The sequence below is a fragment of the Chiloscyllium punctatum genome, chromosome 11, assembly GCF_047496795.1.
Source record: "Chiloscyllium punctatum isolate Juve2018m chromosome 11, sChiPun1.3, whole genome shotgun sequence".
NCBI classification, from domain to species: domain Eukaryota; kingdom Metazoa; phylum Chordata; class Chondrichthyes; order Orectolobiformes; family Hemiscylliidae; genus Chiloscyllium; species Chiloscyllium punctatum.
Genome location: NC_092749.1, coordinates 15,953,239 through 15,968,338, shown reverse-complemented (window position 1 = coordinate 15,968,338; position 15,100 = coordinate 15,953,239). Strand labels below are relative to the sequence as shown.

Genomic DNA, 15,100 nt, shown 5'->3' with positions numbered 1-15,100 from the left:
AGGACCTCCATGTCCTCGGCAGAGTGGGAGGGGGAGTTGAAATGTTGGGCCACGGGGCGGTTTGGTTGATTGGTGCGGGTGTCCCGGAGATGTTCCCTAAAGCGCTCTGCTAGGAGGTGCCCAGTCTCCCCAATGTAGAGGAGACCACATCGGGAGCAACGGATACAATAAATGATATTAGTGGATGTGTAGGTGAAACTTTGATGGATGTGGAAGGCTCCTTTAGGGCCTTGGATAGAGGTGAGGGAGGAGGTGTGGGCACAGATTTTACAGTTCCTGCGGTGGCAGGGGAAAGTGCCAGGATGGGAGGGTGGATCATAGGGGGGTGTGGACCTGACCAGGTAGTCACGGAGGGAACGGTCTTTGCGGAAGGTGGAAAGGGGTGGGGAGGGAAATATATCCCTGGTGGTGGGGTCTTTTTGGAGGTGGCGGAAATGTCGGCGGATGATTTGGTTTATGCGAAGGTTTGTAGGGTGGAAGGTGAGCACCAGGGGCGTTCTGTCCTTGTTACGGTTGGAGGGGTGGGGTCTGAGGGCGGAGGTATGGTTGGAGGGGTGGAGTCTGAGGGCACACCCCCCTACGACCCACCCTCTCATTCTGGCACTTTCCCCTGCCACCGCAGGAACTGTAAAACCTGTGCCCACACCTCCTCCCTCACCCCTATCCAAGGCCCTAAAGGAGCCTTCCAAATCCATCAAAGTTTCACCTGCACATCCACTAATATCATTTATTGTATCCGTTGCTCCCGATGTGGTCTCCTCTACATTGGGGAGACTGGCGCCTCCTAGCAGAGCGCTTTAGGGAATATCTCTGAGACACCCGCACCAAATCAACCAAACCGCCCCGTGGCCCAACATTTCAACTCCCCCTCCCACTCTGCCGAGGACATGGAGGTCCTGGGCCTCCTTCACCGCCGCTCCCTCACCACCAGACGCCTGGAGGAAGAACGCCTCATCTTCCGCCTCGGAACACTTCAACCCCAGGGCATCAATGTGGACTTCAACAGCTTCCTCATTTCCCCTTCCCCCACCTCATCCTAGTTTCAAACTTCCAGCTCAGCACTGTCTCCTTGACTTGTCCGGACTTGTCCGACCTGCCTATCTTCTTTTCCACCTATCCACTCCACCCTCTCCTCCTTGACCTATCACTTCATCTCCTCCCCCACTCACCCATTGTACTCTATGCTACTCTCTCCCCACCCCCACCCTCCTCTAGCTTATCTCTCCATGCTTCAGGCTCACTGCCTTTATTCCTGATGAAGGGCTTTTGCCCGAAACGTCGATTTCGCTGCTCGTTGGATGCTGCCTGAACTGCTGTGATCTTCCAGCACCACTAATCCAGTATTTGGTTTTCAGCATCTGCAGTCATTGTTTTTACCTGGTTTTTCATTTTTTCCACCCCAGTCCAACACCAGCACCTTCACAGCGTAACGTCTTTAGAGCATATAGGCCTAGTATTTTTACTAACATTTGCTAACTTAAAAGACAAAAGGACTTACATTTTTAATTATGCAAGCAACCAGATAGACACTCTTCAGAAGTATCAGCCATCATTTAGCACATAATTTAACCCATCGCCTGTCTTCCAGGACAGAAACCCCTCAAACCTTTGTCTACTATAGATAAAAAAGTTACACCATAGTCATGGAATTTTAATATATGTAAGAACTGTGTATAAAGAGGCTTTTGTAAGGACTGTATTTCGGGATTCTATTGCTGTGTTGAACTGTGCTGTGACTGCTGAATTTTTGCCATTCACTGATTCTGGTTGTTATTTAAACGATCCCACATTTAAAGAAAGCAAGAAAGAACTTAAACAAGAAGTTAGGAGAGTTAAAAGAATGTATGAATTGTCCTTGGCAAACAGAATTAAGGAAAATCCCAAGGGCTTTTAAAAGAATATAAGGAGCAAGAGGGTAGCTAGGGTAAGGGTAGGTCCACACAAGGACAAAAGAGGGAATTATTCCTGGAGATAGAGGAAGTGGGTGAGATCCTTAATGAATACTTTGTATCAGTATTCACAAAAGAGAAGGACATAGTGGATACATCGACAAGCATCTACTCCCTGCTCCACCGATGCTCAGTAGCAGTAGTGTGTACCATCTACAAGGTGCACTGCAGAAATTCACCAAAGATCCTCAGACAGCACCTTCCAAACCCATGACCATCTAAAAGGGCAAGGCTAGCAGATACATGGGAACATCACAACCTTCAAGTTCCCTTCCAAGTCACTCACTATCCTGACTTGGAAGTATATCACTATTCCTTCACTGTCGCTGGGACAAAATCCTGGAACTCCCTCCCTAATGGCATTGTGGGTCAACCCACAGCAGGTGGACTGCAGCGGTTCAAGTAGGTGACTCACCAGCACTTTCTCAAGGGCAACTAGGGATGGGCAATAAATGCTGGCCTGCCAGCAATGACCACATCCCATAAAATTTAAAAACTGGAAAATATGGACTTGTTAGCAACAGGCAGCATGGCTTTGGGTGAGAGAGATCTTGTCTCATAATCTTCTTTGAGTTTTTTGAGTAAGTGACAAAGGTAATTGATGAAGGGCAGGGCAGTGGACTTTTGCAAGGTCTTTGACAAGGTTCCTCATGGCAGGCTGACAAAGAGAGTGAAGTCAAATGGGATTCATAGTGAGCTGGTAAGATGGATACAGAACTGGCTTAGGCATAGAAGGTAGACAGTAGCAATGGAAGAGTGATTTTCTCACTTGAGATCTGTGACTGTGATGTTCTGTAGTGATCAGTGCTGGGACTCCTGATGTTTGTAATATACATAAATGATTCAGAGGAGAAGGTCGATGGTCTGAGTAATAAGTTTGTGGATGACACAAAGCTTAGGGGAGCTGTAGATAGTGAGGATTGTTAGAGGATACAGCAAGATATAGATAGACAGAAGACTTGGATGGAGAAATGGTAGATGGCATTTAGTCTGAACAAATGTGAGGTCAAATCTTTCACAGCTACACCAGCACCATTCCCCATCTTTTCCTCTGCTACATCAATGACTGTATTGGCGCTTTCTTGTGCTTCCACAAGGAGAGTGAATAGTTCATCAAGTTCACCAATACCTTTCACCCCAACCTCAAATTCACCTGAACCATCTCTGACACCTTGCTCCCCTTCCTGGACCTCTCCATCTCCATCTCCGGCTACCAACTAACCACGGACATCTACTACAAACCCACCAACTCCCACAGCTACCTAGACTACACCACCTCCCACCCTGCCTCCTGTAAAAATGCCATCCCTTATTCTGAATTCCTCTGCCCCCAGGTGGACCAATTCCACCATAGAATATGCCAGATGGCCTCCTTCTTCAAAGACTGCAATTTCCCCTCCCACATGGTCGACGATGCCCTCCAGTGCATCACCTCCACTTCCCACACCTCCAATCGCAACAACAACAAAACCCCCTGGTCCTCACCTTCCATCCCACCAACCTCCAGATACATTGCATCATCCTCTGCCACTTCTGCCACCTACAAACAGATCCCACTACTAGGGATTTATATCCCTCCCCACCCTGTGTTTTGGAGAGACCATTCCCTCCGTGACTCTCTTGTCAGATTCATGACCCTAACCAGCCCACACCCCACTCCCAACACCTTCCTATGCCACTGCAGGAAGTGCAAAACCTGTGCCACACCTCCTCTCTCACCTCTGTCCTAGACCCAAGAAGATCCTTCCACATCCTACAGAAATTTACTTGTACTTCCACACACATCTGTTGCACCCGATGTAGTCTCCTCTGCATCGGGGAGGCATGATGGCAACTTGCGGATCATTTCAGAGAACATCTCTTGGACACCAGCACCAACCAACCCCACTGCACTGTGGCTGAACATTTTAATTCCTTCTCCCATTCCACCAAGAACATGTAGGTCCTGGGCCTCCTCCATCACCAAACCCTAACCATCCGACACCTGGAGGAAGAATGCCTCATCTTCTGCTTTGGGACCCTGCAACCACACACGATCAATGTAGGTTTCACCAATTTCCTCATTTTCCCCTCACCCCACTTTATCTCAGTCCCAAGCCTCCAATGCAGCACCGCCTTCTTCACCTGTCCATCTTCTTTCCCACCTATCTGGCATGGTGGTTCAGTGGTTAGCACTGCTGCCTCAGTGCCAGGGACCCAGGTTTGATTCCAGCCTCTGGAATGTGTGGAGTCTGTGTGGAGTTTGCACATTCTCCCCACATCTGCATGGGTTTCCTCCAGGTACTATGGTTTCCTCTCACAATCCAAAGATGTGCAAGTTAGGTGAATTGGCTATGCCAAATTGTCCACAGCGTTCAGGGATGTGTAGGTTAGGTGCATTAGTCAGGGGTAAATGTAGAGTAATAGGGTAGGGGAATGGGTCTGGGTGGATTACTCTTCAGAGGGTCGGTGTGGACTTGTTGGTCTGAAAGGCCTGTTTCCACACTGTAGGGATTCTACGTTGCCAAAAGATTTCTATCTGCTCCACCCTCCTCTCTGACCTATCACCTTTCCCCCCCATCTACCTATCACATTCCTAGCTACCTTCCCACCAGCCCCACTCTCCTCCCATTTATCTCTCAGCCCCCTGGCCCACAAGCCTCATTCCTGATGAAGGGCTTATGCCCAAAACGTTGATTCTCCTGCTCCTTGGATGCTGCCTAACCAGCTGTGCTTTTCCAGCACCTCACTCTTGATTCTGATCTCCATCATCTGCAGTCCTCACTTTCTCCCAAAGGTGAGCAAGTGCACTTTGGAAGGTCTAATGCAGGAAGGAAGTATACAGTAAATGGCAGAACCCTTAGAAGCATTAACATACAGAGGGATTGAGGTGTACAGGTCCACAGTTCCCTGAAAGTGACAACATGGGATGAGGTGATCAAGAAGATATATGGCATGCTTGCTTTCATCAGTTGGGCATAGAGTATAAACATTAGCAAGTCATGTTCTAGCTGTATATAACTTCAGTTAGGCCACATTTCTACATTGTGTACAGTTCTGGTTGTCACACTACCATAAGAATATGGAGGCTTTCTCCAATTTCTCCTTGGAATGTCTCAGGTATTATATAGTTTATTGTATAAAGACATTTATATGAGAACACATTTCACTCTTTGCTACTCTGAACCTGCACCTTCACCCCATTTTCTGGAAGTGATTTATTGTTTTATAGACGAAGCTTTTTTTTTGCAGCAGGGTGCAGCCTGTGCCTGTAAGGGTTTCTTTGTTCCACTGTTCTCAGTATCCATTGTTTGACCGCCCCTCAGTATTGATTTCTCACGTGTCACAGGTGTTATGCATCATAATGTGGGTAGTGTTTGTTACTCTACTGTAATAAGTTTGTCCTCCTCTCAGGAGTTTGTTTTCTTGGTGTCTGCTTTCAGCAACACAAGTTGAATAGCACTATCAAAGTAAAATCTTTTTTTGGCTTGTCTATCTGACAGTCTAATCAAGAACATTATTGGTCAGTGTATTGAGTATAGGAATTGGGAGGTCATGTTGTAGCTGTACAAGATATTGGCTAAGCCACAATAGGAATACCACGTGCAATTCTGGTCTCCCTGCTACAGGATGTTGTGAAACTTGAAAGGGTTTAGAAGACTTACCAGGATGGTGCCAGGGTTGGAGGGTTTGAGCTCTATGGAGAGGCCGATTTAGACTGGAGCTATTTTCCTTGGAGCATTGGAGACGGAGGGTGACCTCAGAGGTTTATAAAATCATGAGGGACATGGATAGGATAAATATACAAGGTCTTTTCCCTGGGGTGGGGGGGAAGTCCAGAACTAGAGGGCATAGGTTGAGGGTGAGAGGGAAAAGATATAAAAGAGACCAAAGGGGCAATGTTTTCATGCAGAGGGTGTGTGTGTATGGGTGTGTGGAATGAGCTGCCAGAGGAAGTGGTGGAGGTTGGCACAGTTACAACATTCAAAAGGCATCTGGATGGGTATATGAATAGGAACAGAGAGAAAGTGAGCACTGCAGATGCTGGAAATAAGAGTTGAAGACTGTGATGCTTAAAAAAAAAAGCACAGCTGGTCAGGCAGCATCTGAAGAGCAGGAGAATCAACATTGCAGATATAAGCCGTTTATCAGGAATGAGGGCTTATGAACAGGAACAATTTAGAGTGATGTGGGCCAAATGCTGGCAAATGGGACTGGATTAATTTAGGATATCTGGTTAGCATGGATGAGATGGGCCAAAGCTGTTGCCAGGCTGTCTCCCTCTGTGGCTCTAATTCCAAAACAAGATTGTCTCTTATTAATTAAAAACTTTATAGTCATAAATTCTACAAAGGATTAACCTGTTAATAGCTCTTAGAATTTATCCAAAAATATATTTGTCTTCTCTTGTATTAATTGCCTAATATCCACTGTTGGTTCAGTTGAATAATGTATTTACTTGGACAGTTTATGATTTAAGTTTGAAGCATGCTGTATCCTAAAAACTGCTTTCTCCAAGATGTCCAATTCCACCCTGCATTTGATCTACCTCTGATATTAAATCCTTGAGGCATTAAGAATGTTGCCATGTCTTCCTAATGTGATTATTTATTCTTTGTTTAAAGTTATTACACTCTACAATATCTAAATACTTCAGTATTTTTAGAATTAAAGCTTTTAACCCTTAACTAAGTCAATGAAGTTATAGGCTTTCTCTTTGAAAGATTTCCATAAATGGCAATTATTTTCTTTATCACAAACTTTTAAACTCTACAATAAAGCAATATAGTATTTTTCTTTTAAAGTTTTAGACTCTGCAAAACAGCAATGCCAATAGGGGATCTTCCTGTCCTTCTATGATGAAGATGGTGATTTCTCACTTTCTGCTGCAAGATGAAAGTGCCCTTTTTTCCATGTGAAGATGGACACTTACTTATGCACCTTTTATGGGCTAAAGCACAGTATAAAACTGTTCCACAATTTTCAATTAAAATTGCAGTCTTAATAAATCTTCCCATAAAATAGTGGTTAAATTGGTTAAAACGATTTAAAATTATTTAATTCCATTTCTTATCAGTTTTAAAAAGGTTTTCAATCTTCATCTGCGAGAGTCATAGAGCTGTGCAGCATTGAGACAGACCCTTCCATCCAACCCATTCATGCCAACCAGATATCCTAAATTAATCTAGTCCTTCATGTCAGTATTTGGCCCATAATAGCTCTAAACCCTTCCTATGCATATACCCAGTTGGATGTCTTTTTAAATGTTATTATTGTTCCAGTCTCCATCACTTCCTCTGGCAGTTCTTCCATACATGCACCATGTTCTGCATGAACAAGTTACCCCTTAGGTTTAAAGGTAACAGGGAAAGATTTAAAGTCCTATGAATGTGATGTTTATCTTTTAAATTACATTATGTTGCATTAAATTAGGCCAATAACAACGATGAAGTTGCAGCCTTAGTATACCTCAAGCTAAGTAAACTAAGTACTCTTTTGTCATTTAACTAAAGAATGAGAAGTGATCTTTCTTTTAAGAGGTTTGACAGAATGGATGTTGAGAGAATGTTTCACCTTGTAGCAAGGTCTAGGACTGGAGGAAGGGACCACTCCCAGTCACTCGTGGACTTAAAATCAGTAAAAGTCAGAAGACTCTCAATCATCCACGATGCACACACACACACGCTATCCCAGGAGTGTCAAACCACTGATGAATTTTAGTCCAGCTAAAATTGGTCGAAGGGGTGGGGGAGTAAGAAAAGGCAGAAATTCATGAGAAACTCTGATCCAGAAAGTGAAATGTTTTAAAATGCAAAGAAGCAAGTAGATAGATCTATGCTAGGAGGAAGCTGGATAAACTTACAATGGAAAAATAAATAAGCTGTGTTCATGCAGTTAAATATAACAAAAAAAGTGAAGAATGGGACTCGTATGGCACATGGACTTGTGGACCAAGTGGCCTGTTTGTGCTGCAGGTATCACACGAGACTGTGCCTGAGCTAAATTGTTCATCCCTCCAACATTAGGACTGGAAAAATGGATCACCATAGACTGGGCATCAACTTTGGAACTTACCTTGGTCCATCCATATGTAGCTACTCAATGTCCTAAATATGATCAAAGCTTGTAATTCCCACTTCGTGCCATTTGCAATAAATGACTAACACCTGGATTAGAGCCAAGAATGGAATCCATGGAAAAGTGTAGAACAAAACTATTGAGTTATTAATTTTTAAAAAAATTTGAAATACATGGTGAACATTGAAGATTCTTCATCGAAGTGAAATCCCACTGATTTTAATAGAACTGACGCCCAAAATACACGTTATTTTTTTGAAAAAATATTTAAAATACCTAATTCAAATACCTCACAGCTATACCATCAGCTATTTTGGAATTCAGTTGTACCAAATTAAATTAGTGATTCAAGCATCTGGCACATTTGAATTAATTTGCTTTCCTCCTGCAAACAGGAGATCTACCAAGAAGGGTAGGTGTAGAAAAGCTTCCATTACCTCTTTCAAAAAAGACCAATGAAGCGAGGGCCAATTGTCATAGCACATCCTTCCTTAGACATCTGCCCTTGGAGTGAGTGATCAATTCGGCAGAGAACCAAAATTCAAAGCCAGCTATCTGATGGGGCACCATTGTTCATTCATTCAGTAAATCTAACTCCAGCCATTTCTTTTTTAAATGACAATGAGTAGACCAGAGTTTCAACACTGAGCCTATACTCAATTACAGCACAGATTGTCTTTATCATCTGATAGTGTTCTGCAGTTGGGCATTTGTATTGATGCTGATAGGCTATATGATGCCAAATTGATACAAATTTATCACAAATAATTTGTAAACCCTATCAGCATGGTCACTGAAAGAGCTACTCTGAAAAGTGAACTGTTACAATCAGAATTCTGGAATGGGAAGTTAAAACATGTGGATTGGACAGCCAAATTTTTAAAAAAGGCTTCAATTAGTACCAAATCAGATTCAAAATTTGTCAGATGCTGACAATTTGCAAAAGGTGAAAATGTCATTCTTCACATGAAGAAGCCACATATTTTGTGGCAAGTATTCTTCAATCTTCCCGCCTCAGGCGACTGACTGTGTGGAGTTTGCACGTTCTCCCCGTGTCTGCGTGGGTTTCCTCCGGGTGCTCCGGTTTCCTCCCACAGTCCAAAGATGTGCAGGTCAGGTGAATTGGCCATGCTAAATTGCCCGTAGTGTTAGGTAAGGGGTAGATGTAGATGTAGGGGTATGGGTGGGTTACGCTTCGGCGGGGCAGTGTGGACTTGTTGGGCCGAAGGGCCTGTTTCCACACTAAGTAATCTAATCTAATCTAATCTGGGCGGCACGGTGGCACAGTGGTTAGCACTGCTGCCTCACAGCGCCAGAGACCCGGGTTCAATTCCTGACTCGGGCGACTGACTGTGTGGAGGTTGCACATTCTCCCGGTGTCTGTGTGGGTTTTCTCCGGGTGCTCCGGTTTCCTCCCACAGTCCAAAGATGTGCAGGTCAGGTGAATTGACCAAGCTAAATTGCCCATAGTGTTAGGTAAATGTAGGGTAATGGGTGGGTTGCGGGTCGGTGTGGACTGGTTGGGCCGAAGGGCCTGTTTCCACACTAAGCAATCTAATCTAATCTATAACTGAATCCTAAAATTACACACAAAGCCATGTGGGGTTTAGTATTTTTTCTTCAAGATTCCCTACAGTGTGGAAACAGGCCCTTCAGCCCAACCAGTCCACACTGACCCTCTGAAGGGCAACCCACCCAGATCCATTCCCCTACACCTAACACAATGGCGTAATTCACCTGACCTGCACATCTTTGGACTGTGGAAGGAAACCAGAGCACCCAGAGGAAACCCACACAGACACCGGGAGAATGTGCAAACTCCATACAGACAGTTGGCTGAGGCGGGAATTGAACCCAGGTCCCTGGCGCTATGAGGCAGCAGTGCTAACTGCTGAGCCACCATGTCACCTATTATTCTTCACTTTTCTTTTGAAAAATAGGGTGGAGACAGATGACAGAATTCCACTTCGATCTGGACTAACAGCCATTTCTAATTTGCGAGCCACAGCTCTTCAAATGGGAGGGCGAACCGCAATTTCTGCAGTGTTTCCACAGATAGTGACACGGACTCATTTCTGTCCTAGCCCTAACCAAGAATTTCTTGGGCTAACCGGGATAATACTTTGACCACCTCAACTCCATACAGTACTGGGAGTGAATCAGAGACCTTTCAGTTTCCATCAACTCATTCAATCTAATCACAATTTTCCCAGCTAAGTAGGCACGGTGCTGAAATACAGACTCAGTTGAAAAAGATAAAAAGGAGGGAATAAAGTGAAAATGGAATAAAGGACAAAAAGACAGCAGTAAGAAAAAACGTAGGATTACTTCACTAATTTTGTATTTGCAGTGTTTTGTTCATTCAATATTTCTAAACCATGATATTGTACAAGTTACAGTATAAAATGTTCCCAATCATATTTTTACAAACAAACATTTTGATTAATACAAGAAAAAGCTTTCACAAAAGTGTCACTTAATTCAAGTTCTGTAATACCAAATGACTATTAGCTTTCTTAAAAACGATACTTAAAAAAACAAATTACAATTTTTAAAAAGGATATTCATAATTAATCATCTTAAAATTTTAACATGGAGTTAACATTTGTTGCTATTTCTACATAATTTGTAGCAACAACCGACCTGCAGGAAAAGTCATTTGGTGGGATTAAGGAAAATAAACACAAGTCCTTGGAAATCAGCACTGTCACAATGTTGCAATTCATTAGAACTCTAAAATGTTTTCTGCTTCCATCTACTCCCCTGAAGCTGTCAATTCTGCACCAAAGTTCAAGTTCAATGGTCAACTTTGGGTATTTCTTCCAAAGTGTCATTCTTCAGATCCAAGTCTTGGTGGAACTCGCAAAGCCTACTGACCTTTGGGTGGATGTCACAACCAGTGCTTTCCAAAAGTTGATTACCAACAAAACAAGCTGCTGGACTTTGAGTAGACCATCCCACCCCCACCACTGACTCAGTCACCAGACTGAATTGTATTATTCTGCTAATCAGTGCCCTCAGCTAAGTCAAAGACAGGAATTGGAACCATGTTCTCTTGGCCAACTTCAGGGCCACATGACCCTGAGCTATCAAAAAAAATGGAATGCAATACAACACGAATTTTGGAGGTTTTGTCAAGTCCAGGTACCAAGTCCAAGGATTGCTGACCAAATCCAGGTACCAAGTCCAAGGATTGCAGACCATATCCAGATATTGCCTGGCAATACAGATGGAATTACAGAATACAGCAGTCATAAAGCCCCCATAGTTGCAACGTGGTAATTTTCCAAGCTTGGTCAGTTCATCGGGGAAAAGGCACTGTGAGCAAAACATGAGGCAGCTCCTATATTCTCTCAGAAGAAACTGGAAAGACAAACCACACCTCCCTTCCAAGCTCTGTGGATTTACTGTGTGTCATAAGCAGGGATCTAAATAGAAAGAGATGAATATACTCCCACAGGCAATGAATGGGGCTGTTTTTTCTTTCATTAACAGAATCACATCAAGCCTGCACCTTTCTTCAGCTGATGCTCATTTTCAATCTAGACAGCAACTAGAAGCAGGAAACCTGGCTGATTCCTTTCTAGATAATAACCATAAACCATTCAGCAGATACGACTCTCTTGACTTAATACAAAATCGGCACTAACTGGAAACTGCACAGGAGTGTATTTGGCTTCTCTGGCTCTCTGCCTTAAATACAAATCAATTGGGTGTAGTTTTGTTTTGTAATAATCTTGATCAGAATAGCATTTCGCCCAATAGAAGAGGGACTGCAGTTACTCTTATATACATCCATCTTGGAGTTCTAAATTACAAGTTCAATATGATATTAAATGATCAGTGCAGCATCCTCATTTGTCAAAAATTATATGCCCATTCCTCAAAAATAATCCATCATGCTCAGCTGCTGTATGTGAATTCTAATATAAGTGGCATCGCATCGAATTGGTAAAGGAAACATTCACCTGAAAAAAGAAAGAAAACATGAAATTTATTACTTGTAGCAATTCTACTGACCAGGACTCATGTTTCATATAGTAATGATGAACTGCAAAGGAATTCGTTTGAGGAATTTTGCAGTGAAATATCAGTCAGTGCAGCACTTCCTCAACTAACACAAGAGAACATTAAAATCTTTAATGGAAACACACCAAGATTGGTATTTTGGTCGTAGAGATTAAGACTGCGTTGATTCATCATAAGCCATTTTGTTAAAATGACGCTATGTAGCAAGTAGAGAAAATTAATAATGCAAATGCAAAGTTACCACCCATGCAAAGGAACAAATGTGTTTCCCCTTTTGTATTTTTTGGATTGTTTTGCATTATATTGTACCTCCAACCTCCTCCAAGCCCTCCATCAATCCTGCTTTGAAGTAACCAACCATGAGGACACACCATGGGGTCACAAGTATCCACCCATTCTTCCAGTCTCCTACAGAAACAAGCCAACACTCCAGACTACAACTGGAACGTCTCATCCAATGGAACTTAGCATGTTGAGGATCAGTGAGATAGCAACTCCCATTACTTTCTTAAACATGAATTCTAATTTTAATGCTTGTATGAAGGCAAACAAATATTTTTGATCAGGGTCAGAGATTCAGAGTCTGGTTGGAGTCAAGTATTAATTTATATGGAAACCTGCAAGTTCCCACCTCAAATCTCAAGCAACAATGTCAGTTTACAAGGCAATTTGTTCCTCTAAAATTTGTCCAACTTGAGAAAGCAGTGAAACATCTCCTTCCAAAAAAAGGCAAGAAATTTTCACCTTTGCACATCTTCACCTTAAACAGCAGATTCAACAGTAACCATGTCCTGAAACTGTTCAAATGAGAAAAAGGCTTTGGTAATGATATTGTTCCACATGGGGTATATTCACTCGCCCCCACCACCTAGAAAATCACCTAACTCCTAGCCTGGAAGCATTCAGCCCCTCCTGGGTATTAAAGTTCACACTGGTACAAATGTTTACTCTTCACTTGGAAAAACATTGTGCTAACGAGAGGATACAGAGGAGATTTACTTGTTGACTGGACTAGTGAACTTGAGGTACGAGGCAAGATCAGACTGGTGGGGTTGGTTTGTTTGGAATAGAGGAGAATGAAAGGAGGCCCAAAAGTAAATGTATAAAATGGAGTGGTCTAGGTAAGGAGGAGTTTGGTTCAGGGCCCATGAGGGCATGAATTTAAGATAAGAGATGGGGGTTTAAGAGGGAACTGAAAGGTAATTGTCTCATCTGGAGGGTGGTGGGAATCTGGAGCACTGCCTGAAAAAGTTGTGGACAAAGGAAAATAGGATTAGGTTGGATGGCTACTTGTTAGCCAAGGAGGACACGATAGGCCAAATGACCTTCTATCAGTCTCCAACAGCAAATACAACAGGGATGAATTTGTTCTTCCTTTGAACAAATATTCCTGATTGCTTTGAAGGCTTGTTTCATTCAGAGATATATAGATAAGGAGTGTCACTCTCTGCTCTGTTACGTTAACTAACTTCCACTGATAAAAGGGTAGCTTTAAAGTGGGTTGGAGAAACAGGAGGCCTCAAACTATAGATTGATTAATTCATTTTAATTACCAAAGATTCAGCGCCATTGAGGAAGTCCTCAGAATGTGCTCATGTATCAAAAAGGATCAAAGTCACTTCGGAGCAGCAAGAGGCGGAGCCGGGAGGAGGTGACATTTGTGCGAGGCGATTGTTGGGAAGGTCGGTAAGTATATTTAAACTTCTTACCTTCAGGCCAGCGAGGGAGGAGCGAGCAAAAAACTTCTGGGAAGGGTAAGTAGAACAGTTTATATTTGCATGGTTGCATTACCAGAGACACTACTCAGGTAGTGTCTCCCACCTATCCTCCTCCTCCTCCTCTAACCTAAAAAAGATTGTGGGAGCCAGATTGACAAGGTAAGGTAATTAGTTTATTTCCTAACCCTTTTGTTTTTGAGTAGTCACTTTGGGAGTTAGAATAGTGGGAATGGAGTTTAGGGCAGTGGAATGCTCCTCCTGCAGAATGTGGGAAGTAAGGGTCACCACCAGTGTCCCTGCTGACTACATCTGTGGGAAGTGCACCCAACACCAGCTCCTCGAAAACCGCGTTAGGGAACGGGAGCTGGAGTTGGATGAACTTCGGATCATTCGGGAGGCAGAGGCGGTTATTGACAGGACTTAGAGAGGTAGTCACTCCCCAGATAAAAGGAAAAGACAGATAGGTGACAGTTAGGGGACAGAAAGGGAACCGGCAGGCAGTGCAGGGATCCCCTGTGGCCATTCCCCTAAACAATAAGTATACCGTTTTGGATATTGTTGGGGGGGGGGGGGGGGGGGGTAGGTAAAGAGGGGGATGACTTGCCAGGGGAAAGCAGTGGGTCACCTGCTGCTCAGAAGGGAAGGGGGAAAGAGGAGCAAAGCAGTAGTCATTGGGGACTCTATAGCTAGGGGGATAGATAGGAGGTTCTGTGGAGATGAGAGAGACTCACAGTTGTGTGTTGCCTCCCGGGTGCCAGGGTCAGTGATGTCTCTGATCGTGTTTTTGGGATGGGGGGGGGGGGGGGTGGGGGGGTGGAGAGAGAGCCAGGAGGAGACATGAGAAGTTGGCAGATAGGATCAAGGTAAACCCTAAAGCTTCCCATAGGCATGTTAGGAATAAAAGAAATGACAAGAGTTAAATTAGGGCCAATCAAGAATAATAGTGGGAAGTTGGGTGTGGAGTCAGAGGAGATAGGGGAAGCACTAAATAAATAATTTTTCGACATTGTTCACTATAGAAAATGAAAATGTTGGCGAGGAAGATACAGAGATACTTGCATCTAGACAAGAGGAGATTAAAAAGGTCACAAGGAAGAGGTATTAGAAATCCTGCAGAGTGTGAAAATAGACAAGTCCCCTGGGCCGGATGGGATCTATCCTAGGATCCTCTGGGAAGCAAGGGAAGAGATTGCCGAGCCTTTGGCATTGATCTTCAGATCATCAATGTCTACAGGAATAGTGCCTGAGGACTGGAGGATAGCAAATGTGGTTCCCTTGTTCAAAAAAAGGGTAGTAGAGACAACCCTGGTAATTACCGACCAGTGAGTCTCACTTCAGTTGTTGGTA

The 15,100-nt window shown here is 43.5% G+C and overlaps 1 protein-coding gene across 2 annotated transcripts in view; it reads right to left on the bottom strand.

Moving 5' to 3' along the window:
• Positions 1–10,325: 10,325 nt before the first annotated feature.
• Positions 10,326–15,100, bottom strand: part of krtcap3 (keratinocyte associated protein 3) — a 39,761-nt gene continuing 34,986 nt past the window's right edge. For both annotated transcript variants that reach the window (XM_072580354.1, XM_072580353.1), the window contains one exon: positions 10,326–11,974. The gene's annotated coding sequence lies outside the window, so the exon portion shown is untranslated. The remainder of the gene's footprint in view (positions 11,975–15,100) is intronic.